At 47.9% G+C, this 23469-nt stretch overlaps 1 protein-coding gene across 1 annotated transcript in view; it reads left to right on the top strand.

Moving 5' to 3' along the window:
* Nucleotides 1–23469, top strand: part of NPC1 (NPC intracellular cholesterol transporter 1) — a 267845-nt gene that overhangs the window by 31230 nt on the left and 213146 nt on the right. The window lies entirely within an intron of this gene.

Here is a 23469-nt window from a genome sequence, read left to right as displayed (position 1 = left end):
CCTAAAACTGAAGGGAGAGACAACAATAAGACTCTTCTGCAAAGAGAAACAGCATGGATATACAGGTTGCAATCGCAGAAACCATTCGGTCTCAATGACCGCACTGAACTGAGCTGTTACTTATGATGCCAACAGCGGGCGTTTATTGATGCATTCTAATTCTGTTTTGCTGATTGTTATTTCTTTCATTTTTGTTCTTTCACATTCTTGATATTCCACCTCTTTCACCTCGCCTTCTTCCCCTCTTCAAGATGGCCGCGCTAGTTTCCTTTTCCCCAGCAGTCCCTCTTCTATTACCACCACTTTTTCCCAAACTCCGCATTCACTCCGCGGAGTTTCTCACACACGGAACCCGACTCGTACACTCCTGCCCAACCGTCAGATCAAGTAAGGCTTCATTTAACCTCACCACCCGCACTGGATCCCTTTCACTTTTCCCCAGCAGTCCCTCTTCTATCACCACCACTTTTTCCCAAACTCCGCATTCACTCCGCGGAGTTTCTCACACACGGAACCCGACTCGTACACTCCTGCCCAACCGTCAGATCAAGTAAGGCTTCATTTAACCTCACCACCCGCACTGGATCGCTTTCACTTTTCCGCGTCTTTAGCTTATGCCAGATCACCATTCTTTCCTTTTAGGATCCACTTGAACACCGTAGATGTTCACGTAAGCCTCGTATTTCCCCGAGCAGTTTGTATTACCTTTCACTATTGTACTTGTTTCACTTTTCTCCGCAATTTGGGCATACCGCCTTTTCACTTTCCTCTAACCTCCGGGCACATCACCTCGCATTTCTATCTTTAACTCCGACCACTCCGTTCATTCCCCACTTCACCGATCTGTACACACGTCTCTTTCGAGCCGACCACATCCCGATTCACCTTTCAAACCCCGGTGTGACTTTCCTCGCTTCTCACTATTCTTATCCTTCTCTAGGGATGCATGAGATCCACTCACTCAGACACCAGCGTAACCTCTATTACTTTGCTGTGCACAGCCATTTGTACTGATTCGCATTTTTTGTATATTCTTTGTTGCAGTGCTCCTTGAAAAAGGACTTTCCTTTCGAAATGCATTGGAGCTATCTCAATCTTTGATGTTGCTAAAATCAATTGTCTGACGACGCATATGAAAGAAATATGAAGTACATTTCTATAGAAAACGTTAAATAAATCTTGAAACTCCAAATTCATTTGAACTTTATTTGAACTATATCTGGAATTTGCTGTGTTCCCCACACAGCACCACACAAGTGTGCCCATTGCAGGGATGCGCCTACACCCCAGTAGCGCACTCAACCCCTCAATCGGGTAGCTATATACAACATTCATAAACGAACACATTTTTAGATGTTTTGCTTTTTGCCTGATTCCCACTTAAAAATTCCCAAAGTTCCACCCCTAAACTCCCAAATAGGACAATTCCTTTATACTGGCAACATTCCAACCTTTATGAGCAAGTATTAAGTATAACTTTGTTACAGAATCAAAGTTGTGAATGGTATCCTGTGTCCTTAAGTTTCGTTTTGCCTTCACTGCGTTTACCATGTACAAGTTTAGTCTTATCTCTGTTGTTGCACAAAGTGTCTGTTTTCCCTGTGTTTCAAATTCACCCAGCTTTGCGATCTAATTACCAACAGGACAAGATGTCCTTAGATAGTCTCGTGTTTTAGTGCCAATCCGCCGAGTATCTGCGGAATTGACCTGCCTTGTCTGTACCCTGCCTTGTCTGTACCCTCATTTCACCTTTAGATGTCTGTCCCTCCTGAAGTCACCTGCTCTCGACTGCCTTCCCAGACTTCAAATCTCAATTAAAGACCTAGCTCGAACCCCTCGACCTCTTAACTGCCTCAGGATCTCTCTCTCTCTCTCTCTCTCTCTCTCTCTCTCTCTCTCTAATGGTCCAGTTTCTGGCCGCTTGCTGGTGCATCCCACGTTGTAGCACTGCACAGACTCATGAACAAATACACCACTGACGTGCCTTGGCAGCCGTGCACAGAACCGGGCCCTTCCATTGTACGCAAAGAAAAGAGCTATTGATTTGGACGAAGAATGTAATGAGAATTGTAAATGAGGGTGCACATGTCAATTAGATGGACATTATTGTGCAGGCAGGCTGAAAGGCCGAAGCGTCCCCGTTAGCATTCCGTGAAATGGAGGTCAGCCAGTTGGGTGTGTGTAACACAAGCATGTCGGCCTTAGATAGATAAACGCGCCCGTTTAACTGCTGCCTGTCCAGGCTGCCTCCTAAACTCCATCACCAGAACGAGAAAGGTAAGTTGTGCTCTGCACAGACCCAGGGCTAGATGTTTGTTAATCCCCTTCTGGCTGGCTGTGATGTGTGAAGACACTGATTTCCTGCTGTAGATGGTGTACACTACATACCAAATCGACCTGTCAATTTGTTTGAAAGCTTATTTCTTCTGCGTTGAATGAAGGGCAGTTTCTGGCAAAAGGGGTAAGCTAATATGGCTTTTTCACAGTTTCCAATTACTGCCAAGAAGAAAACTGTAAACCTAGCCTCTGGCCGGTTCCCCCATGTCTTAGCATTAAACCGGTATCATTGATCAGGTTAGCTGAACAGTAGGAATCACCGAGTGATGTTAGGTTATAAGGATGTCCCACATTAGTAGACTCTGCTCACACTGTGGGAAAACAATTGGGCTAATTGACAGCAGCATTAATAAGGACGGGAAATAGTACTACAGGAGTACTTTGCACTTTGCTAATAGAGAATTGGACATTTCACGAACGATTTAGAAAGTCATGTATTAGTATGAGAAAAGAAGGCACAGTTCCTTCCCCTTGAATGTTAACATTTTAGTCCCATTTTAGATGATTTGGGGCCAATTCTCAAAGGAACGTAAGAGTTGTAAAAGAGTAATACGGGAGTATGCTTTTTAAAATAACCCCAGTGTGTTTATTTGAATGAATTTGAAAGATTGATTGGCAGGGAGGAAGCATGAGTTTTGTACCACCTGTGATCTCTATTTTGCTTTACTCTGCTAAATGCAAGAGCAGTTTCACCTCAAGCTGCTGACTGATGCTTTGCAACTGCAATTGATGAAAAATACACATACTTGTCTCTCCCTCCCCACTACACAAAACATTACTAAGTATTTTAGTTAAAAAAAATTACGTTCTTTTTATTGAACGTCAAACATGCTTCAGTACAACATCATATATCAGCGTACATTTGAAGGATTGGTGGTTACAACAAGTATCATAAAGTGCATATGCTTTTTATCTCACTTCCAACAGGACATTTCTACGATCAGTACGCTCTGCGTAGCCACCCACCTTTTAGCTTCTGCCTGAGTCCTTCACATTCTTGATAACAATGCTCAGTGGCCTCTGTACCTTGCCAATGCACCCCATATCTTTTCCCATTTGCGTGCGCAGCCCCTACTTTGGTAAATCAATTGTTCCGTCCTGTGACACCAGTACATGTCTCCCATCCAGGATTCCAATGACAGGGGCTCCCCTGTCCCCCATGCCCGGGCAATGTTTCTCTTGGCCACCCCACCTGCTAAGGCCTGCCAGGTCCTGGCCCATTGTGGCCATACAATCTCCCCTGTTACTCCCAGGATGTGCCACCGTGGCTCCAACTGGACCGTCTCCCCCACCACCGCTGTCATTACTCGGGCCAAGCCCTCCCAGTACCTTTGAATCATGGGGCTGGACCACAGTATGTGGAAGAATGTCCCTTTCTCGCCGCAACCCCTTGCACACTCTTCACACACAATTACCCATATGAAATTGCGCCATTCCGGAAGCATAGGATCGGTGTAGAAAACGAAGCTGGATAAGTCTAAATCTTGCCCTAATAGCTATTTCTCTGGGGCTTTGTAGTGCTTTGGCCCAGTTTTCGTCCTCAAGCAGACCCCGAGGCCTCCCTCAGGAGTATTGTGTAGTCCTGGGAGTTATTCACAAGTTTTCTGTATGTGAGGGATATAGCTTTGCCGACCATAGGGTCTAGGAGGAGACTGTCCTCGTGTGGTGCATATTCCAGTATTAAGTCCCCTTCCTTCAAGTAACAGTGAAGCGCTTGTCTTAACTGCCGGTATCGAAGAAACTCACCTCCTCCAATCTGGAATTCCTCCTTCCAGGTCTCTATTTCAATCATTTTCCCACCTTTCCAAACATCTCCCAGTCGGTCGATCCCTACGAAGCTCCGTTTCCGGAAGCCATCTAGTCGCTGCATATCCCTCAGGCGGTCTCCCTCCCATAACGGTGTCTGCTTTGTGAGTTTAGTCTCCCAGCCAGTCGTTGTTGCTTTATGCCATACGTCTATGACTGTCAATGTGTGGATCGGTAAATTTGGATTTCCTCTCCCTTTTCGATATATCACTCAGTCAGATGTCTGCCTTTGCGCATTTTACACCTGTCCACCCTATACGCCGGCTCCTCGAGTGGTGCGAATACCCAACCATTGATATCAACCAGTTGGGAGGCCCAATAATATTTCCTAATATCCGGAACGGCCAACCCCACCTTCGCATACACCTTTCTGAAGTTTCTTGAGTGCGATCCTGGGGCTACATTTGCTTGCATTAGTGTATATGAATTTGGAAGTAATCACGTGCTAGCAAGTTGTGAACTTTGACTCTTCATTTTTCTCATTTATCCCTATGAAAGTCGCATAAGTCACTTGATGAGTACACTAGACTTTCAGACGTATCCTTTTTAATTTTTATTGGCCTGTTATTACCAAGTTTGATGAGTGCCACTTTTGATGTTTCATACCTGAGGGAGCCTGAATCACAGAGAAACCTTGCAACTCTATACTTTTCAGAGAAGCAGACATGGCAAATTCCGGGTGGGTTTCCTTGCCATTAGTGACATACAATACTACTTTCTTAGGAGCTGTTTCACAATTTATAAACCACACTTTTCTCCAGATTCGTAGAAGTGTACGGAAATCCACTGTAAGCAGTAAATGTCTTAAAAACCCAATTTCCCACCCCTTTTATATAAACACCACGCCCCAGATACCCCCGTGTTTTACAGAATTCACTGCATTGCAGAAGACAAGAACTGCATTCATGTCTAGGACGAATATATGACTTTACCACGAATACAAATACTCCGCATGGCATTACCACACGAATTTTACTTCGCAAGTGGCTTTACCACGCAGCTTTTTAGAACGCAAGTTCTAACATCGCATTTAAAAAACGTTACGTTCAGCAGCTCTTACTTCCATCCACCATGGAAATATGCGTCAAAACACGTCTACCAAAACTAAAAAAGGACTACAATTATGACGTACACGCCACGTCTTTGGTGCGGCTCTTTTCTTTTACTTTTGAATGACACTGTAGTGCGTTTTTTTAATGTATGTAGCCTGCTCGTTTTTTTAATTTTTTTATGGGGGGGGAGACCCCCCCCCCCCCCCCCCACCCCCCAAGGCCACGCAGAACTTACAAGCAGGACGACCAAAAGGAATACCACTTGCGTGGTAAAGACGGTCGTGGAAGGCACCCGCGTTGAAGAGACGTTTGCGGGGTAAGTGGATCGTTGATAACGTCATGCGTGGAAAAGACTTCGTTGTAAATGATCTTTCCCATCTAGGACACTTAAGTTTTAGTACATTCTTGCACTGGATGTAGTCAAGATCTTATTACAATTGCTTGCCCCAAGGTATACATGATTACAGACCTGCTGTAGCAAAAGACATTTACACCAGTCTTTTTTCACCTACAATTAAGGCTCCCTACCCTTCCCAAATATATTTACCATATTTAGTTAGTGTAGTTTGCACTGAAAGGATAAATAAACACAGACTAATAAGGAGAACCCATACCCAGCTCAACCCATATATTGTTCCAAAATTATACAACAAATAAATGTAATTTAAAAAGTCCATAAAACAGACGTGTAAAATAAAATGTTACTATCTTTGAAAATTCTCCAAATATAGCTTACGTCTAAGGAAAAAATGTGGAAAAAACAAAGTGCCAAAAAAGTTAATGCTTTACAGGTATGTCTTTGGAGGCACCCCTTCCGGCAATTGCATTATTCGTTCTTAACCTGATATTCTGGGTTTGTTTAACTACTTGAAAAAATATTTATCATTGGTGATCCAAATGCAAAATGTAAACCAGAACAATGCAAGGCATTATAACCATTTCTAAGCGCATACTCTTCTTTATTAATGCGTATGCCCAGTCTGCTGACTCATAAATGCATAATGTGAGTTTTGGGTTCTTATGAAGCACTGTCGTTGATGGAGAACCCATCTGACGTTTTAAAGAAAGTTAGAAGATATGTTAAGAATGTCAAGAAGAGATCTTAGGAAAAGTAAGCTTACTAATATGGACTATTTTCTGTAAGGTATAAATCGAATGAGGAAGGTAATGTAATTGTTTTACTAGTTGGCAAGTGAGTGTTTCTGTAGAGGAGACAAGCTTGCATGAGAGCATAATTGACGGCGTTTGGGTAAATAACATATGCTGCTCATTATCACAATAAAGGGACATAATTCAGATTCTTTTGTCGAATATTACGTTGCAGCTGAGGAGGTGCACCACACCACAAATGCCAAAAAATCATCAGAGATCTTTGGGCCAGAATGACATTTTTAGGTCTCGCGACCTATCGATGTGCGCAAGCGCATCGAGCGGAGCGAGAATTCAAGTGGCGAAAACATCGTGAAACCAAAGGGCTTTCAGCCCCGCGGTTTTCATGCAGTTCCCGTGTACATGCACGCGCATCGCATGCAAGCCCAGCCTCTCGCATTCCCAGGCTCTCCCGCCCCCATCCGGCATCAGGCTTCTCCTCCCCTAGCAGCACTCCTCCCACACCAGCAACTCCCCCCTCCCACACCGGCACCTCCCCTCTCTCGCATTCACGCCCCCCCACCAGGCTCTCCCGCCCCATCAGGCTTCCCTCCCAATCCGCCTGCCTCCCCTCGCGCATTCACGCCCCCCCACCAGGCTCTCCCGCCCCCATCCGGCTTCCCTCGTAATCTGCCTGCCTCCCCTCGCTCGCATTCCCGCCCCAGGCTCTCCCGCCATGGAAAATAAAACCTGTAAACTTTACTTTTTTCTTCGGTGAACGGCACCGATTACCACTCATTTTCACTACTCCACCGCATAGCCGCATGCGACTCTCGCTGTAAACAGGGTAGTAATTTACATGTCTAACAAATGATCGACAACGCCGCCATTCATTTCAAGGTCCACAGGCACAGGCAGCAGCTGATGCTGAAGGGACCGTCACCGAATTTCTATTAGTTTCTAAAAAAATAAAGTTTTACTCTTCGCTTTTTTCCCCCACACCCGATACATTATTCTATTGTGTTTTGGACTTTTGCATCTTGCCGCGTCATCTTTGGTCATAGGGTTGCATCGGTAAATGGTTGGAGGTAGATGTATCTGTTGTATATGGGTCACAGTTTTCTATTTTATGTAAGGTAGCTGGTTATTAATGCTTTTGTTACAGCGAGCCATATTTTAGCTGTAGGCCACTAGTTACACGTAGGTGAGTGAGGTATGTACCCATTGTTACATATACATGTAAACTACAAAAGATAATTGTTATTCATGAGTTGCAATTGTAAATAAATGTTTGGGCCGGTACTGAATAATTCTCATGGCTCACTCTACCCTTCGTGACTCTGCACCTTTCTACCACCTTCCACTAACCCCATTTGTGGCTTCCACATGAACATGGTTTCGTCAGCAGTGCGTATTCCTATTCCTCCAAACTATGTACACAAAACTTTTTAAAAAAACATCGCCACTGCCGCTTTAGAAGCGGCTGTTGAGTGTTTTGTCAAATGCATCACAATTGAGTCGGTCAGAAACGGTATTCTGTGAACATCGTATAACCAGAAAAGGGAAGGCGAGGATGTATACAAAAATATCGATTAAGTGAAAAGTTAGAACTCACAAAGCCCCTATCGACTCTCGCTGTAAACAGGGTAGTAACTTACATGTCTAACAAATGATCGACAACGCCGCCATTCATTTCAAGGTCCACAGGCACAGGCAGCAGCTGATGCTGAAAGGACCGTCACCGAATTTCTATTTGTTTCTAAAAAAATAAAGTTTTACTCTTCGCTTTTTTCCCCACACCCAATATATTATTCTATTGTGTTTTCTTGTAAGTACGTGCGCAGAACACCGGTGCTAGTGCAGTTTGATTTGACAATTAACTCCTCCTACAAGTAGGAGCTCTAACATATACACACAGAGGGTGTGCCCGAGAGGCGAGTTGTACTTTTTATCTCACAGAATAAGATCAACTCCGGGAAGTGAGACACTTGCATTGACTCGTGACGCAGATAAGTATAATGGTCAAAACAAAGCAGCAGTGCGTTTGAAAGAAAAAGTGGACTAGAGTAACCGAACCATTTCCTGTCTGTAAGAGCCATATCGGTATTTTACAGCGTGGCGGACAAAATATTCAGAGATTCGTGAACCGCAAATCTAACAGCATACAGGCCTTCCTGGCTTCCATGAACTGACAAACTTCCAGCCCCAAACCAAGCCTCCCGCCACTGGCAGTATCCTCCTCGTGCAGCCCTGGGCAGTGAAGGGTTAATGCTTATCTCCGGGACGCTGGCACAGCTCATCCACAGCAGTGACTCATCTGCCCATCACCGGCAAACCCCTCCAGGCCCACACTCCCCCACCCTCGGGCCATTCCGATTTCCAGAGTAGGTAGGCAGGGACACGGCCACATACGATTTCAGGACACCTGCACCTGCCCGCACACCTACCAACCAGATAGAGGCCGGTATCTATGCATCAACCACACCAACCACCTCCTCACGCAGGCTGCACCCCCACCCAGAACTCCACATGAAAGTCACACACACTTCAAAGGCTCCACACCCCGCCCCCCGTCTGCACTTCGCACTTTCCGACTTCCCCTCCCACCTCCCACGGCTCTTCCCATTCACGCGCTCGTTACCATTTTCTCCCGAGCCGCATTTCTCCCCCCCCCCCTAATCTTAGCAATGCCAAGAGCTTGTTTTCCCCAAGGTCTCTGACTCCATTTCAGCTTGTTCTCGTGCTCGCCAAGGATGTTTCACCGTGATCAGTTTGTGCCTTTGATTTCTCCAAAGAGAGATCCGAGTCCAAGGGCTCCCTGGTAGTATTCTGAAGCAGGCAGTGATGTCTTTCGTATAATCCTGCAGCAGCAGCTGAATGACCCCTTAGTCGGCGGTGCCTGAAGATCTGCCAGTGTGGGGAAGTCAACTGTCCTTTGCTGTGCTGAAGAAGCTGACTCAGGGCCGCCTCTCTTTTCAGGGTCTTTCTAGAGCTTTATTCTTTGCAGACGTGTATTTGTTGTTGTCTCATCATCTGTGCAGCACCCACCACAAGTGAATTAAATTATTCGCATCTTACACAGTTGTTTTTGACACCAAGACTCAATCAGCCAGTGTTTTCGAAACACCAGCAGACCTGGCGCTCATTCATCGTAGCACTGCATTTCAAATAAAACCTATGCTGGGAATATATGTTTATATGCCAGAATTAGGAGGGAACTTCACTCTGCCTTATGTAAATATAATACCACCGAACTTCCAACTTGCCACTCACCCACGCAACGCCACTCACCCACGCAACGCCACTCACCCACGCAACGCCACTCACCCACGCAACGCCACTCACCCACGCAACGCCACTCACCCACGCTACGCCACTCACCCACGCTACGCCACTCACCCACGCTACGCCACTCACCCACGCTACGCCACTCACCCACGCTACGCCACTCACCCACGCTACGCCACTCACCCACGCTACGCCACTCACCCACGCAATGCCACTCACACAACGCCCCTCACTCACGCCCCTCACTCACGCAACGCCCCTCACTCACGCAACGCCACTCACACACGCAACACCACTCTCACACGCAACGCCACTCTCACACGCAACGCCACTCTCACACGCAACGCCACTCTCACACGCAACGCCACTCTCACACGCAACGCCACTCTCACACGCAACGCCACTCTCACACGCAACGCCACTCACACATGCAACGCCACTCACACACGCAACGCCACTCACACATGCAACGCCACTCACACATGCAACGCCACTCACACATGCAACGCCACTCACACATGCAACGCCACTCACACATGCAACGCCACTCACACATGCAACGCCACTCACACATGCAACGCCACTCACACATGCAACGCCACTCACACATGCAACGCCACTCACACATGCAACGCCACTCACACATGCAACGCCACTCACACATGCAACGCCACTCACACATGCAACGCCACTCACACATGCAACGCCACTCACACATGCAACGCCACTCACACATGCAACGCCACTCACACATGCAACGCCACTCACACATGCAACGCCACTCACACATGCAACGCCACTCACACATGCAACGCCACTCACACATGCAACGCCACTCACACATGCAACGCCACTCACACATGCAACGCCACTCACACATGCAACGCCACTCACACATGCAACGCCACTCACACATGCAACGCCACTCACACATGCAACGCCACTCACACATGCAACGCCACTCACACATGCAACGCCACTCACACATGCAACGCCACTCACACATGCAACGCCACTCACACATGGAACAACAGTCACACAGGCAACGCCACTCACACAGGCAACGCCACTCACACAGGCAACGCCACTCACACAGGCAACGCCACTCACACAGGCAACGCCACTCACACAGGCAACGCCACTCACACAGGCAACGCCACTCACACACGCTACACCACTCACGTTGCCAATAGGTCTCGCAGTAGGAAAGTTGGAGCCATTACCATTGCAAATAACAATGCCTTTTATTTTTTTTTTCATTTTAAAAACATAAAGGGCTTTGTCATTTACAAAACCAATAGCTCCAACTTTCCTACTGCGAGACCTATTGGCAACGCCAGTGCTTGTTCCTCTTCTATCCTTCTGTTATCCTTCCGAATCCAAATACCTGACAAACCTATCCACCACTTTAATTACTTTATTATTTCACTATACTAATTCAACACTAATCCTTTATGGATCCCGGTGTAGTGTGCTACTCGCCGAAAAAGCGCTTTGATGCCTCGATAAGGTTGGTAAGCACTATATAAATGCAATTACAATACAATACAAAATATCTAATTCACTGCTTAAAGCACACCCAGCATGATGACCTTATTCATCCATGCCTTCAGACAATGTGCTTCTGAGACTATGGATTTTAATTAGTTATGACAGGGTAGCCTTAATATGGCCATCTTCGGAAAATACAGCTCCGAAGATAAGCCAGAGTTCTATCGTCTAATAAACGTATTAGACAGTGGAGGAAGCGCCAACACCCGCCTCACCATAATCATGGATGACTAGAGGTATGGGCCAAGAACTTCATCTTGCTTTCACTGAAACAAGTTTGGTGTATGGTCAGTTGCTAATCTGTACCTTACGGAGCACCGGCCTTCAGGTCCAAAGAGCATGGGTGGGGATTGGGGGACTAGTTGTTTGCACTGTTGTTTGGTGGTGTACAGGGCAACATTCAGTTAGGTGGTCAGATCTGATGGAATGAATCGGGAGAATGGGACGTGCCTGGAAAGGGGTGTGTCAGTTACTGTCATCAGAATGTACCTGAATACAAGAACAAGTGAAACTACTTACTAAGAGGGTAAGCACTGCATATGGTTTAAAGCAGGTAAACTTGTTTGCACCCTGCTTTTTGAATTCTGATTTGCCAAGTTTCCGAAAACTTTTCACATCAAGGATTGTTCACTTAGTATTTTTGCCTTTTAACTCTTTATTTTATTTGTGTGCATATTTAAGACATACGAATACATAATGTAACATACTACACATGCAAGCATAATAATGTCTTTGTCAGTGGAGCCAACTAAAATCAAAAAGCGAGCATTGTCAACGTTATCCACATATGACAGATGTTTCTTTTATTTAATTTGGTTTCATCTTGCACTGTTTGACAGCCTTCCTAGGAGGACATGGTTTCACAGTAAATACTCTTAATAGCCAGGATAAGCGAGAGACATTTTAACCTGAAAGTTCAGTGAGTGGGACTGCCACACTTAATTTTGATCAAGAAGCAATTAATTGTAGACCCATTGTCTCCAACAGTAAGCATGATGACTTTTTGAGAGCACTTTAGAAAAGCAGCTTCAGTCCCATTAAAGTGGTGTGGGCTGGCAGTTGGTGGAGGTTGAGTGGCAGAGGAGCTCATTACCGTGGAGTTAAAGTAGATGTAAGGGTCTATGGCTTGCTTTGGAATCCTGCGCCATTAGGATAGCTTCCCTTGTGGACCAACTGAAAATGCCACCCTGAACACCTGTGAATTTGGATCGGACAGGTTATGTAGACCTAAGAATAGAATTTTTTTGGGGGGGGAAGAATAAGCAATCCCTGTTGACTGGATAGATGCTGGGAAGGACCCAGCGAACCTAGTTTAGTGTGGGAGTCCTCCTAAGACCGACTTGCCAAGGGGGCTGAGCTGTGATCACATCCTGTGGACTGTGACCACTATCAACACGCTTTGAAACTTTTCTGTGATAGCCCCAAGAGAGGAGCGGTGTAGTGTTAATCAGAACTGAATTTTCGCTAGCCCTACGGGCCATTTATCAACTGGCTGATTACCCTTCTGTAAACAGTCTCTAAGTGCTGCTGCTACCTCGTGGACATTAAGTATTGACTATTCTCTTCGACTTGGTTTGTTTTTGTTTTATCTTTCTTTTTTTCACCAAATGTATGTGTTTTGTTTAGTAAAGTCATGTCTTTTTAAGTAAAAGTGTTTTGGATCTTTTTTGGGTGTTTTATTTTTTAACTGCATTGCTGGTTGGTTGTGCTTTGACACATTTACCTCGCACTTTTCTCTAAAATTCTGCCTTGTCGCTGTTGCCTAGATATTAAAAGTGAGCCAAGGGAGTATTGGGCATTCCTGTTTACTTCTGCAGGGTGGACTACGCACCATTGCCCAACAAACGAGCTTCACACAGTTGCCTTTTAAGCGCTTGCAATAAACCAGAAGGTTTGTTTTTCCTCTGACTTTACATCTGCTCTGTTAACTTTAGCTGCACCCTGCTACCCTCTTTTCCAGTTGAGGCGTGGGCCAGGAAGGCAGAGCCGGACCAGATAGGGGCCAGCAGGGAACGCCTACCAATGGAGGGAACACCAGGAAGCGGGAGTGAAAAGTCTTTGAAAGTTACATGCAGCAATTGGCATGCATGTTTTCAACTGCCCAATAGAAGTAGGAAGGGCGGGATGAGTAAGAGGTCAAAAGGGGGTGGGGGGGGGCAACGGACGCCTTACCACAATTGACTCTCACCGTTGAGACGGGCCTCTTACCCTTGACCTCTTGTCGCAGAAGGCGCCTCAGACTGAGCCGCTGCACAGCAGGAGCAGCGGGGGCTGGGTAGTGCTGGAGCCTAGCCGGGATCCTGCTTCTTTTGGGCCTCCAGCGAGGTGCAGATGGAGGAGCGACCGAGGTGAGGAGCAGGAGCAGGCCTCTGTGGGCTGAGGAAGTGCAGCAGTAGAGCGGCAGATGGGCGGAGCCACTGAAGGTGGGTACAGACCAGGCTGCGGCAAGAACAAGGCCTGACTCCCTGGTGCAGAGCGTAGTCAAGCACGGCTGTGGGCCAAGGCAGATAGACACAAAGACAAACCGGGTATGGGGCAATAATGACTGCACTTATCATGCAATTGGGTTATAGTCAGTCTTGTTCTCAGGGTGCCAGAGATCTGAGGCTCAATACCCCTAAGCCTCCTAGGAAACAATGTCCTACAATTTTGAACAGTACAATATGATCCAGCATTCCACTCAACGTCAAAGAGGTCTAGTATTGAATATAACAACGTTTCAGATTCATTCAGCAGGTCTTGTGTCAGTTTTCTTTATTCATAATCTTCTTGAATACGACCGTAGCCAATGCATTTCCTCCCTAAGGACTTCTTCAGGGCTACAAATAAGTATATATGATATGTATTATATTTACAGTCATATTTACAATCACATCTACAGTTAAATAATACATTTTATATACAATTTTTTTGTCATAGACACTCTAACACAAAATTGTGATTTGAACCAAAACTTTCATATCCGCTTATACATGTTTAGATTAATATAGACAAATATATACAGTTTGTGAATTCTTATGCTATAAGAGAACTCAAAGCAATTAAAACAATACATGCTATTAATTTACGACCTGCTGGAAAAAACACTTCTAAGTGACATGTAATTTAACTATCACCATGAGGATCTTTTTTCTAAGTGACATTCATGGATATATATATAGTCTGTCATGCTTTCAGTATTGGTGGAAGAGAATGGGGCAGCCATTTATAACAAAGAATCGCTTTAAATCCATTGGTGATACGCCATGTAGGGAAATATCACAGAGAAGTAATTAGAAAAAAATTATATATATATATTAAAGGAAAACCCACAACGCTAGAGCTACAGATTTAAAGCTTACCAAGTTTAGTGCCATGAGTCTTTCTTTATATTCATCTTGATAATGTTTGAGATCAGTCACTCTATATGGCCAGAGAATAAATAAATGATAAATCATTATCACCTTGGATGCTAAGGCGTTCCCCCCCCCCCCTCCCCGGTGCTGGATTATGAGAAATCCCATTGTTCATGACAAGGTCAACTCGTCATAAGCACAGGGCAGGTAAAACCCATGACGAGTTGACCTTGTCATTAGCATGGAAGTGGTTAAAAACGGAACCCTATACCAAAGGTGGTTGTAATGGATGTATTTTATCAAAATAGACATACCTTATATATTTCAAGAGATGTTTATTCTAAATATTGATGTCCCTATAGTTTGGGGATCCAATTTTCGTCATCTATCTCTGAGAGGATGCCGGCGTTAGCCTGGAGGAGGAGGCGAGGCAAGCGCAAGATAGGAATGGAGTGCTCACAGGGAAAGGGGGTGGGCTGACCCTGAGCTGTGCGACGACCTGCATGCCCTGCTGGAGAGGGCGCGTGTCCTCGTAGTCAGGCGAGGGAAGGAGTGGCTTAGTGAGCATTTCATGGATTGCCTGGAGGAACGGCCTGCAAAAAAGCGCAAGCAGGCCCAGGAAGGAAAAGAACACAAGGCAGCTGAGCCCCAAGACCCAGCGAAAAGGGGCTTGCAGCCGGAAACTGTGTCGCCTCCCAAAACGGGTGTCGCGGGCATGGCAAAAAAGGGCCAAAACCATGGAGCAGCACTTTTCCGAAAGGGGCCAGTGGCAAAACAGCGAGGTCGGGGCTGTCTGGTGCAGAGGGAGTGTGACACCATCTGCCCCATCCGAGAACAATTAGGGCAGTGACTCGGATGGCATCAGCGGGTACAGCAGCGATGACCTCCAAGTGGGGCCCGTAGCCAACACAACGGCACCAGAAGGGTCAGAGGGCGCAGCAAACTACAACGTAGCCACATTTACTGGTGAGCAACATGTGCAAAGCAAAAGCGTGGGGCTGCTTGTAAGGGTGTGTGAACCTCCACAGGGTCTTGTGGGGGCATTGCTAATTACGACACTCAAATAGGTGTCACGTACTCCACAGCCCAGGGGCAGTGTGGGACCACCCATCGTTGGCATGCAAGTCAGATAGGTACACAGGCAGACATTGGATATAAAGGGGAGTGATGTGTACAGTCACCCTTCCAGCAACAAGCTCAACCCCGCCACCATTTATGCCATTGTGGCCATGGGCGGGGGCCAAGCACTCAATTTAACCCAGGCTATCCCCGATGAGTTGACAGGGCATGAACCCCTGGGAGAGCCAGAAAACATCTAGCGAAGTGGATACAAACCCCAAAGAAGTGGCATGTGAGACTACAGCTACGTCAGGCGAGAGCACAGGGAACCCAACGAGCAAGACAATAGGGCCCAATAAGATGACGGGCAGAGAAAGGAAGCAAAGGGGCTGACCAAACATTCTCCGGAAACACTGCTTTAGCTGGAGAAACTGACTCAACCAAGGCTGGGTTTGGGAGGGGGCATAAGGGGCAGGAGGTGGCATGCCTGCTAGCAAGCTCAGCCACCCTTTCCCAGAGGATCCCCCCCCCATTTCAGCCTAGCCAGCCTTATCCCCCTTGCATTGAAAGAACGGATAAGGTGCAAGGAATATATTGAATTTTTTTCTTTGTTAGAGGTGTGCCATAGAGAACTTTCTGCAAGCATTTAGAACCTTGGTATATGTATTTGCAGATAAATTCCCACTGTGTGCAGCAGCACTGTTTCTGCACGAGCTAAAGGTACATGAGGCCCAGCAGAAGTACCAAGGGGAAACCTGGCTTTGCTATGACGAGGGTTTCGCGAAAAGATGTAGACTCTGCCAGTCATATAATGTGACTACCAGAATATAGAAGGATTCAGAAATCCTATGGTAGCAGTTAGGGATGGGGAGAGTTCTTGGGAGCATGATTTTCGTCCCTCAAGATTTAAATGCACCCACACTGCTACCATTTATTTTGGTCCCAACTAGACCATGCCTATTACTATGCAACGTACTTACCTATGGGATGTTGAGTGTATTGTGCTTATTTTGAGACCTTCAGCAGTTTCCTGGAATGGGAGGTGGGATCACAATACCCTGCACGTGGTGTATATACTGCCTGGACGACTTCCTGTTTATTAGCCAACTCGAATGCTCAGACCTTCTCTGCCATTTCAAGTAATTGGTGGAGGAGCTCGGGGGTCTCCTTAACCAGGGAGAAGACAGAGGACCCGGTCACTCGACTATCATTCCTGGGAATTGAACTGGACTCAGTGGATGGGGTATGCAAGCTCCCAAGTGATAGGGTATCTGAGCTGCAGCAGATAATAGGGCAGGTGCTCAATAAAAGGCAGGCAAATCTGAGCAAGCTCCAGAAGCTGCTAGGTAAACCTAACTTTGCCAACAAAGTGATCCTGACCGCACGATCTTTCGCCAGACAGCTGGTCTGGTTGACCAAAGGGATCTCAAAAAAAGCATCACAGGGTGTGCTTCACAAGAGGTAAAAGAGGACCTAGAACAGTGGGCGACATTCTTGGCCGGTTTCAATGGGACACATGTGAAGAGAGTCCTGGGTACCGTCGGGGCAGCTGGAGCTCTTCACGGATGCCGCCGGGGGCTGCGGCTGTGTGCAATGCTGGGCACTGCCTGGACAGCTGCACGGTGGCCTGACACCTGTGACACCAGAGAGATTGCCAGAAACATTACACTCTTGGAGCTCTTCTCCATCATAGTGGCCTTTTTTATATGAGAGGACAAATTAGCTAACAGGCATATCACACTATGGCCCGAAAAGTAGGCAGCGGTGCAGTCAATAAACCTAGAAACAGCGTGTACCCAGCAATGGGGTGAATATTGAGACTGTTAGTTGGCTGTCAATTGAGGGCCAACATATCGGTTAGGGCCAGGAACATCTCAGGTGTCGTGAACTTGGTGGCTGACGTAATCTCTCGTTGTCAGTGGGAAAGATTCAGAGAACTGGCATTGTACGCAGAACAGAACATGACATCGGTACCCGGAAAACTCTGGAACCTTGTGGACCCAACCTATCCATGCTGGTGGGCAATACAACAGCCCCTAGGACAGCGAAGAGATACGTAGGAGCTCCCAGTGGGCAGCGCAGAGTATGTATCCAGGGACACTCATATTACATGTGCACAGCAGTGGGCATTGGCATGTAAAGACTACGAGGGATTTGGCTACACAACACAAGGGTGACATGGTTTGGGCGACCTGGCATGAAATGGGGGCAGCTGCTTCAGCCGTACAGGACACATTGCTCCGAGCAGGGCAGCCAGATGCTATCCTGGGTCACTTTGGGGGCGGGGGGTGCGAATAGCCTAACATGCCTGGGGAGAAGGGATATGCTAGGGGTAATGGTATCTGGACTGGCGGCTTTGGCAAGGTTGATCCGACCAGCGGACCTCATATGGTCGGAAATAATAGCCCATGCGTATCGAGAGGGGCAGTAGATCAAGCGGCGGTGGACAATTCAAAGCAAAAGCTGACCATATATATGGCAAAAGAATGTAGGGCGAATGGATGGGGGTTCATATGACATGGGCTTATCAATCTTAGGACACCTGGTTACTACACGGAGGACAGGATCCACTTGGCTGGGCATGCATATTTTCCTACTCCAATATAGTGAGCGGTCCTAGAGCAGCTAGGTTTCTCCTAAAATGAGCAATGGAGGGAGCTGCCAATGATCGGGAAACTGCTGGCAGCGTGGCGGAGACAGCACAGAAATATACCCAGAGAAAAGAGTAATCTAGGAAGAGCTGCTCAAACAGTGTCCTTGGGATGCCCACAGCAGGGGCACTGGGAGCAGGCAAGTGGTCAGGTAGGGTCCAGGGCAGGCGGACACAGCACTTGCAGGCCGGGTCGGGCCTGGCGACTGCCCACAAAGATCGGTAGCAAGGGAAGCCTAGAATACGCAAAACACTGAGACAAATGTAAAGGAGCCATTGCTCAGGGTAGTGCTGTCAACCGGAGATAGGAGTCAACAAAATGGGACAACATTATGACATTGACAAATGTAATGCATATCAAGTAAGCATGGGGAGTGCGAATGACCAACCAATAAGTTGCAAATTGTATGTTCCAAAGATGGTGTTAATTCGCCCGTCTGTGGGGGGGGGGGGGGGGGGGGGGGGGGGGGGGAGGTTTCCACCCCAGGTTAATAATTCTTGCCACCTGGCTAGTGTTTGAGTTAGCCAGGACAATGCCCTGCTGAGATAGTAGCTGGGTTGTACTGTGGAAACTTCCGCATTGCCTGAGGCCACTTGAAAAATATTCAGGACCTCCACTTCCAGTAGCCATGTGAATTACATCACTGCTGTTAACTAATTAAGGGCCATAATGCAATTATCTGCATTCGTGTTATCTCATTTACTAAATTTAGTTTCCTGGCTCCACAGACGTGCTGTTCTTGCATACGTAAAAAGTATGCTTGTCCAATGTTGTTTTCGTGGCTTTGAATAGGGATGGTTGTCAAACAGGAATGCACAAAACTGTGCCCAGCACCTCCCGATGCCGAAGATAGCTGCATATGCTACCCCATGCCGTTCAAGGCCGTAAACTAGATGTTGAAATAGTCCTTGTTTTCAGCCTTGTGCTCTGAGCTCCTCCAGTGACAGAGGAGACATGCAAGAAAGGCTTGTTGTCAAATTAATAATAACGTGTTTGTTTCGAGCACTTCCTATTGTGCTTCTGTCATTTCTAAGATCTATAAATGACATGTTACTATTACCCAACTTAATAATCCTCATTTTACCCACATTGGAAGGATGAATGGTAGGTTTGCCAGGATTTCAATTTGCTGCCTGCAGACCATCGCGTTTTTCATCTGCAACCTTTTCCCTCACTGAGCTACCCTGCCAACACTTTTGAATACAACGTTTTTTTATTTCTGAGCTGATTTTGAAATTTGTATATGGTTTTCATAAATTCAAGCGCCATAATTTACTATTTGACATTATTTTGCTAGAAAATGGTAATGCCTCATGGTCTTGAGCAGATTAGTTCCCTCATTTAAAAAAAGTCATTTTTTTTCAGGTCTGTGTATCTCAGTGTTAGAATGCAAATGAGTTGTACATCCATGCCGAGAAGAAAGTGTACCATGTTTGTAACGTCATCTGTGTCTAATGTTCATACTGCCGGAAACCGTGATATTGGCAGGGCCAGAAGATCAGCTTAATGTGTCTCCTCCTGATCTTTTGGATTTATCTAGTTTGACATGTAGCTTGTCAGCCATTTAAAAGGCAAGACTACTGTTGAATTTTCCACTTGTCCAGATTTGTACTGACTCTCATATTTTATAGATAGTGAGAAAATAGAAGGCAAATTGCAAGGTAACCTGGAAGGGGCAGATGTTTGGAGGAAGGAAATAAAGTGGAGCAGAGTGGTCGGGAATGGAGAGTGCAGGGCTGGGAAAGGCAAGGAGATGGAAGGGGAGGCGGCAGCGGGCCAGATGCCAAAGGGCTGAGCGAGGGAGGGCTGAAAGCAACGCAGGAAGACTGGGAGGAAGGCGGTTGGGCAGAGGAAACGAGATATACTGATAGGGTAAGTAGAGGAGATAGAGGCATGTAGCTGATAATGAAGCAAAAAAGTGATCACTAGGCAGAGAATGGGAAGAACAGTGGAAAAAGACAAAGTGAGATTAAAGAGGTAAGAGAATGGGGAACTTAAATATATAGAATTATAGATGGTCAACCGTGAATTACTGGGGTGTTTTTCACCAAGGGGTTCAGAGTGACGTCAAATAGACAACGAGATACCTTGGGGTTGTCACTCACAACCCCAAGGTGAAAAAATGCCCCCGTAGTACAGGTCATCTATAATTTTATGTTATGTATGGCCTCCAAAATCATCTGCCCCTGCCTCCAACTGCTGCTCAAGGACAGACAATAATGGGAGCGCTATAGATAACATGCTCTCTCCTCCCTGAGACAAATGTGAAAATTAAATATCTTAACTGCTATGTTTAACCAAAACCCACCACCTTCCCTGCCTTCCTTCCCTCTCCTGTAAGGCCTTTACGGCATCACAACAGTTGATAAACAATTTTGTTATTAACAGTTGTGGTGTCATAGCAAGAAGTTATGACTTTCAGAAACTGAAATAAATGATAGAGCCTTCTAAGACAGCCATACATAACGTGCAGGAAAGTACAGGATTTGCAAGAGCGAATAGGTGAACTGCTTACCGGTGAAAAAAGAAAAGTGTGGGAAAGGCCAAAAGTTAGCAATCTGGGGGGGGCGTGGCCAACTGCCGAACATGGCGGCAGCTTAACCCGGGAGCTCCGCAAGGCAGACCGGCCCGTGAAAGAATCCGAATGCCCATCCGTACACTTACCCGCCTGAAGGGGTGAAATCGGCTCCAGGAACCAAGCGGCGCACATCGAGCCGCCCCTGGTGAAAATCCGAAGCCGGGAAGTGCTCCGCTCGGCGCCGGCGAGGTGAGGCCTCCAACAACCCAGCAGCACCGGCCTGCAGTGCAGGGAGTGTCCGACCGGAAGTTCACCCTACCCGGCCGGAAGAAGTCGACTCCAGCCGGCGCCCACGTCGCGCCGCCAGACGCCAGGCTTCAACACAGCGCTTGAATAGCGCTGCGCCTGGGATCAGCCACCGGTCCCTCTGAGACACGCAACACCTGTCCTCGAGGGCGGAGGAATCCCTGCGCAGCGGAGGAGCCATCCGAAGACGGCACTGCCGGGCGGGCGCCCCACACACACGACAAGGTGGGCCGAAGGCGCATGGTCGGCGCAGCCCCCCCCCCCCCCCCCCGCAGCTCTGAACTTTGGTCCGAGATATCGTAGGGAAGAAGGGACGCTGGCAGTTTAGCGGGGCCAGCCACCAAACCACCCATAGAGGGCCTGGGGGGCGGCAGTGTAATCCACGAGAAGGGGGCACCGCCCTAAACGAGAGAACCTGCGAAGTGCACTTGGGGCGGACGCCGCCGGCGACACAGCGAGACCTGCTATTGGCTCCGATTGCAGCGACCACAGAGGCGAGGACCTCGCACGTGGCTGGAGCATAAGACTGACCTCCGAGCGGAGTGCGACTCGGACCTGGCGTCAGGGGGCTGCGGCGCGCTACGATCCGGACCTTTCCCATCTGCTTTGACGGCGCGCGCCCAGGGGACGGTGAGCACAGTGGGAGACCGGGCCGGGGACAACGGAACAGACCGGACAGTGCGGTCCTAAACTTAACGTAATGGCAGGCAAGAACACGAGGAGCACGACGACGACGCAAGCGAAGCTTGATAAATTTGCCTATTCCCAAAGCGGCCACTCGCAGGGGCCTGGACGTCATTCCACCGGTGCCTCCTCTGATGCAAATGGGACTGGGAAAGTTACTCTGGAAGCCATTATGAGAACCCTCACCGAAGTCCAGGCAACAGTGGGCACCATTTCCACCGAGGTGAACCTGCTGAGAGCTGATTTCAAAAAAATGTCAGAGAGAGTGTCTCAAGTGGAGGTAGTCACGAAGTCCCTCATTGAAGACACCTCAGATCTACAGGTGGCGATGGAGAGACTGGAGAAGACCACCAAGCAACTACAAGAAAAACTGGATGACCAAGAAGGGCGCTCCAGAAGGAATAACGTCCGTATCCTAGGCCTTCCGGAATCGGAAGGGGGCCATGGACCTATACATTGAGGACCTCATCAAGACCAAGCTGCAGCCTAAAGGCCTGTCCAATTTCTTCTCCATCGAGAGAGCACACCGCGTCCCGGGGGGTGCGGCCAAACCAGGAGCCTCACCGCGGCCGGTGCTGGCTAGACTCTTCAACTATAGGGACAGGGAAGCCATCCTGCAAGCAGCCAGGGTGGCACCACCGGTGAAAATTCAAAACTCTACTCTGGCATTCTTCCCAGACTACACGGCCGAGGTGGCCAGACGTCGGAAATCCTTCACTGAAGTCAAAAAGACACTACGTGACAGGGGCCTGCCCTACTCAATGCTCTACCCCGCCAAACTGCGGATTTTGGCAGAGGGAAAGACGTGGTTTTTCGACACCCCCGAGGTGGCAAGAGAATGGCTGGATGGCTGGAGACCGGTGGGCAAACCCCAACGCCCGCACAAGGATCGCCAGGACCGCCGCAGTGAGAGGACGACGGACCACCGTCCGGCCAGCCCGGCTACAGAACAGGGCGCAGCCGGGGGAGTGGACTCTGATCTTGAGAGGGACCCGTTTGATTCTGGTCAGCCTAGCAGGGGTTGATTGCCTGAACTGGATGCAACACGATCTGACCACAGCCCTTGGGACTTCGGGCCGATGGAACTGAGTAGGGCGGGTTATGGCCGGTGCCTGTAGGGGACTCACCAACCCCACAAGCAAGTAAGCTAGACAGGGGGGGGACAAAAGCACTCTGCCAAGTTGGGGATGCGGGCGGGTTTTCGTCCGTGGTGCAGGGGAGCAGGGAGGGGGTGGGGAGATGGGAGTTGTGGGGGTAAAGTTAACGTTAAGTTTATTGGTCATCGTCATTGCGAATATACAAGGCACAGTTCCATTATTAGCCAACAGCGTCAGGCGTCGCATCCGCACACTGGCTTCACCATATTGCTACACATTGATATCATGGGTCGTGCGCTCGAATGGCACACCAAAACCGAGCAACACCCGCTGAGGGTACCCCTGTAACGACACTGGTGCCCCCACTGAAGCTCCTTACATGGAATGTCAGGGGGTTGGGGGACAAAATTAAGCGCGGTCTGGTGCTGCACACAATTAAACGATATAAATCTGACCTAGTGCTGCTGCAGGAAACACATCTAGCAGGGACCACTTGCAAAGCACTGAATAGGCGTGGTTACACCATGGCAGTACACTCCGAATTCACTTCAGGCTCCAGAGGCACCGGAATACTCCTCAAAAACAACTCATCCTTTTTAGTCACTAGCCACAAGACAGATGATCAGGGGCGGTTTGCGGCACTCTCAGGCCAGTGGGAGGGGAGGGCCCTAAATGTGGTGTCTGTATACATCCCCC

The sequence above is a fragment of the Lissotriton vulgaris genome, chromosome 4_1 (assembly GCF_964263255.1).
Source record: "Lissotriton vulgaris chromosome 4_1, aLisVul1.2, whole genome shotgun sequence".
Lineage (NCBI taxonomy): Eukaryota > Metazoa > Chordata > Amphibia > Caudata > Salamandridae > Lissotriton > Lissotriton vulgaris.
This window is presented reverse-complemented; position numbering and strand designations above follow the sequence as displayed.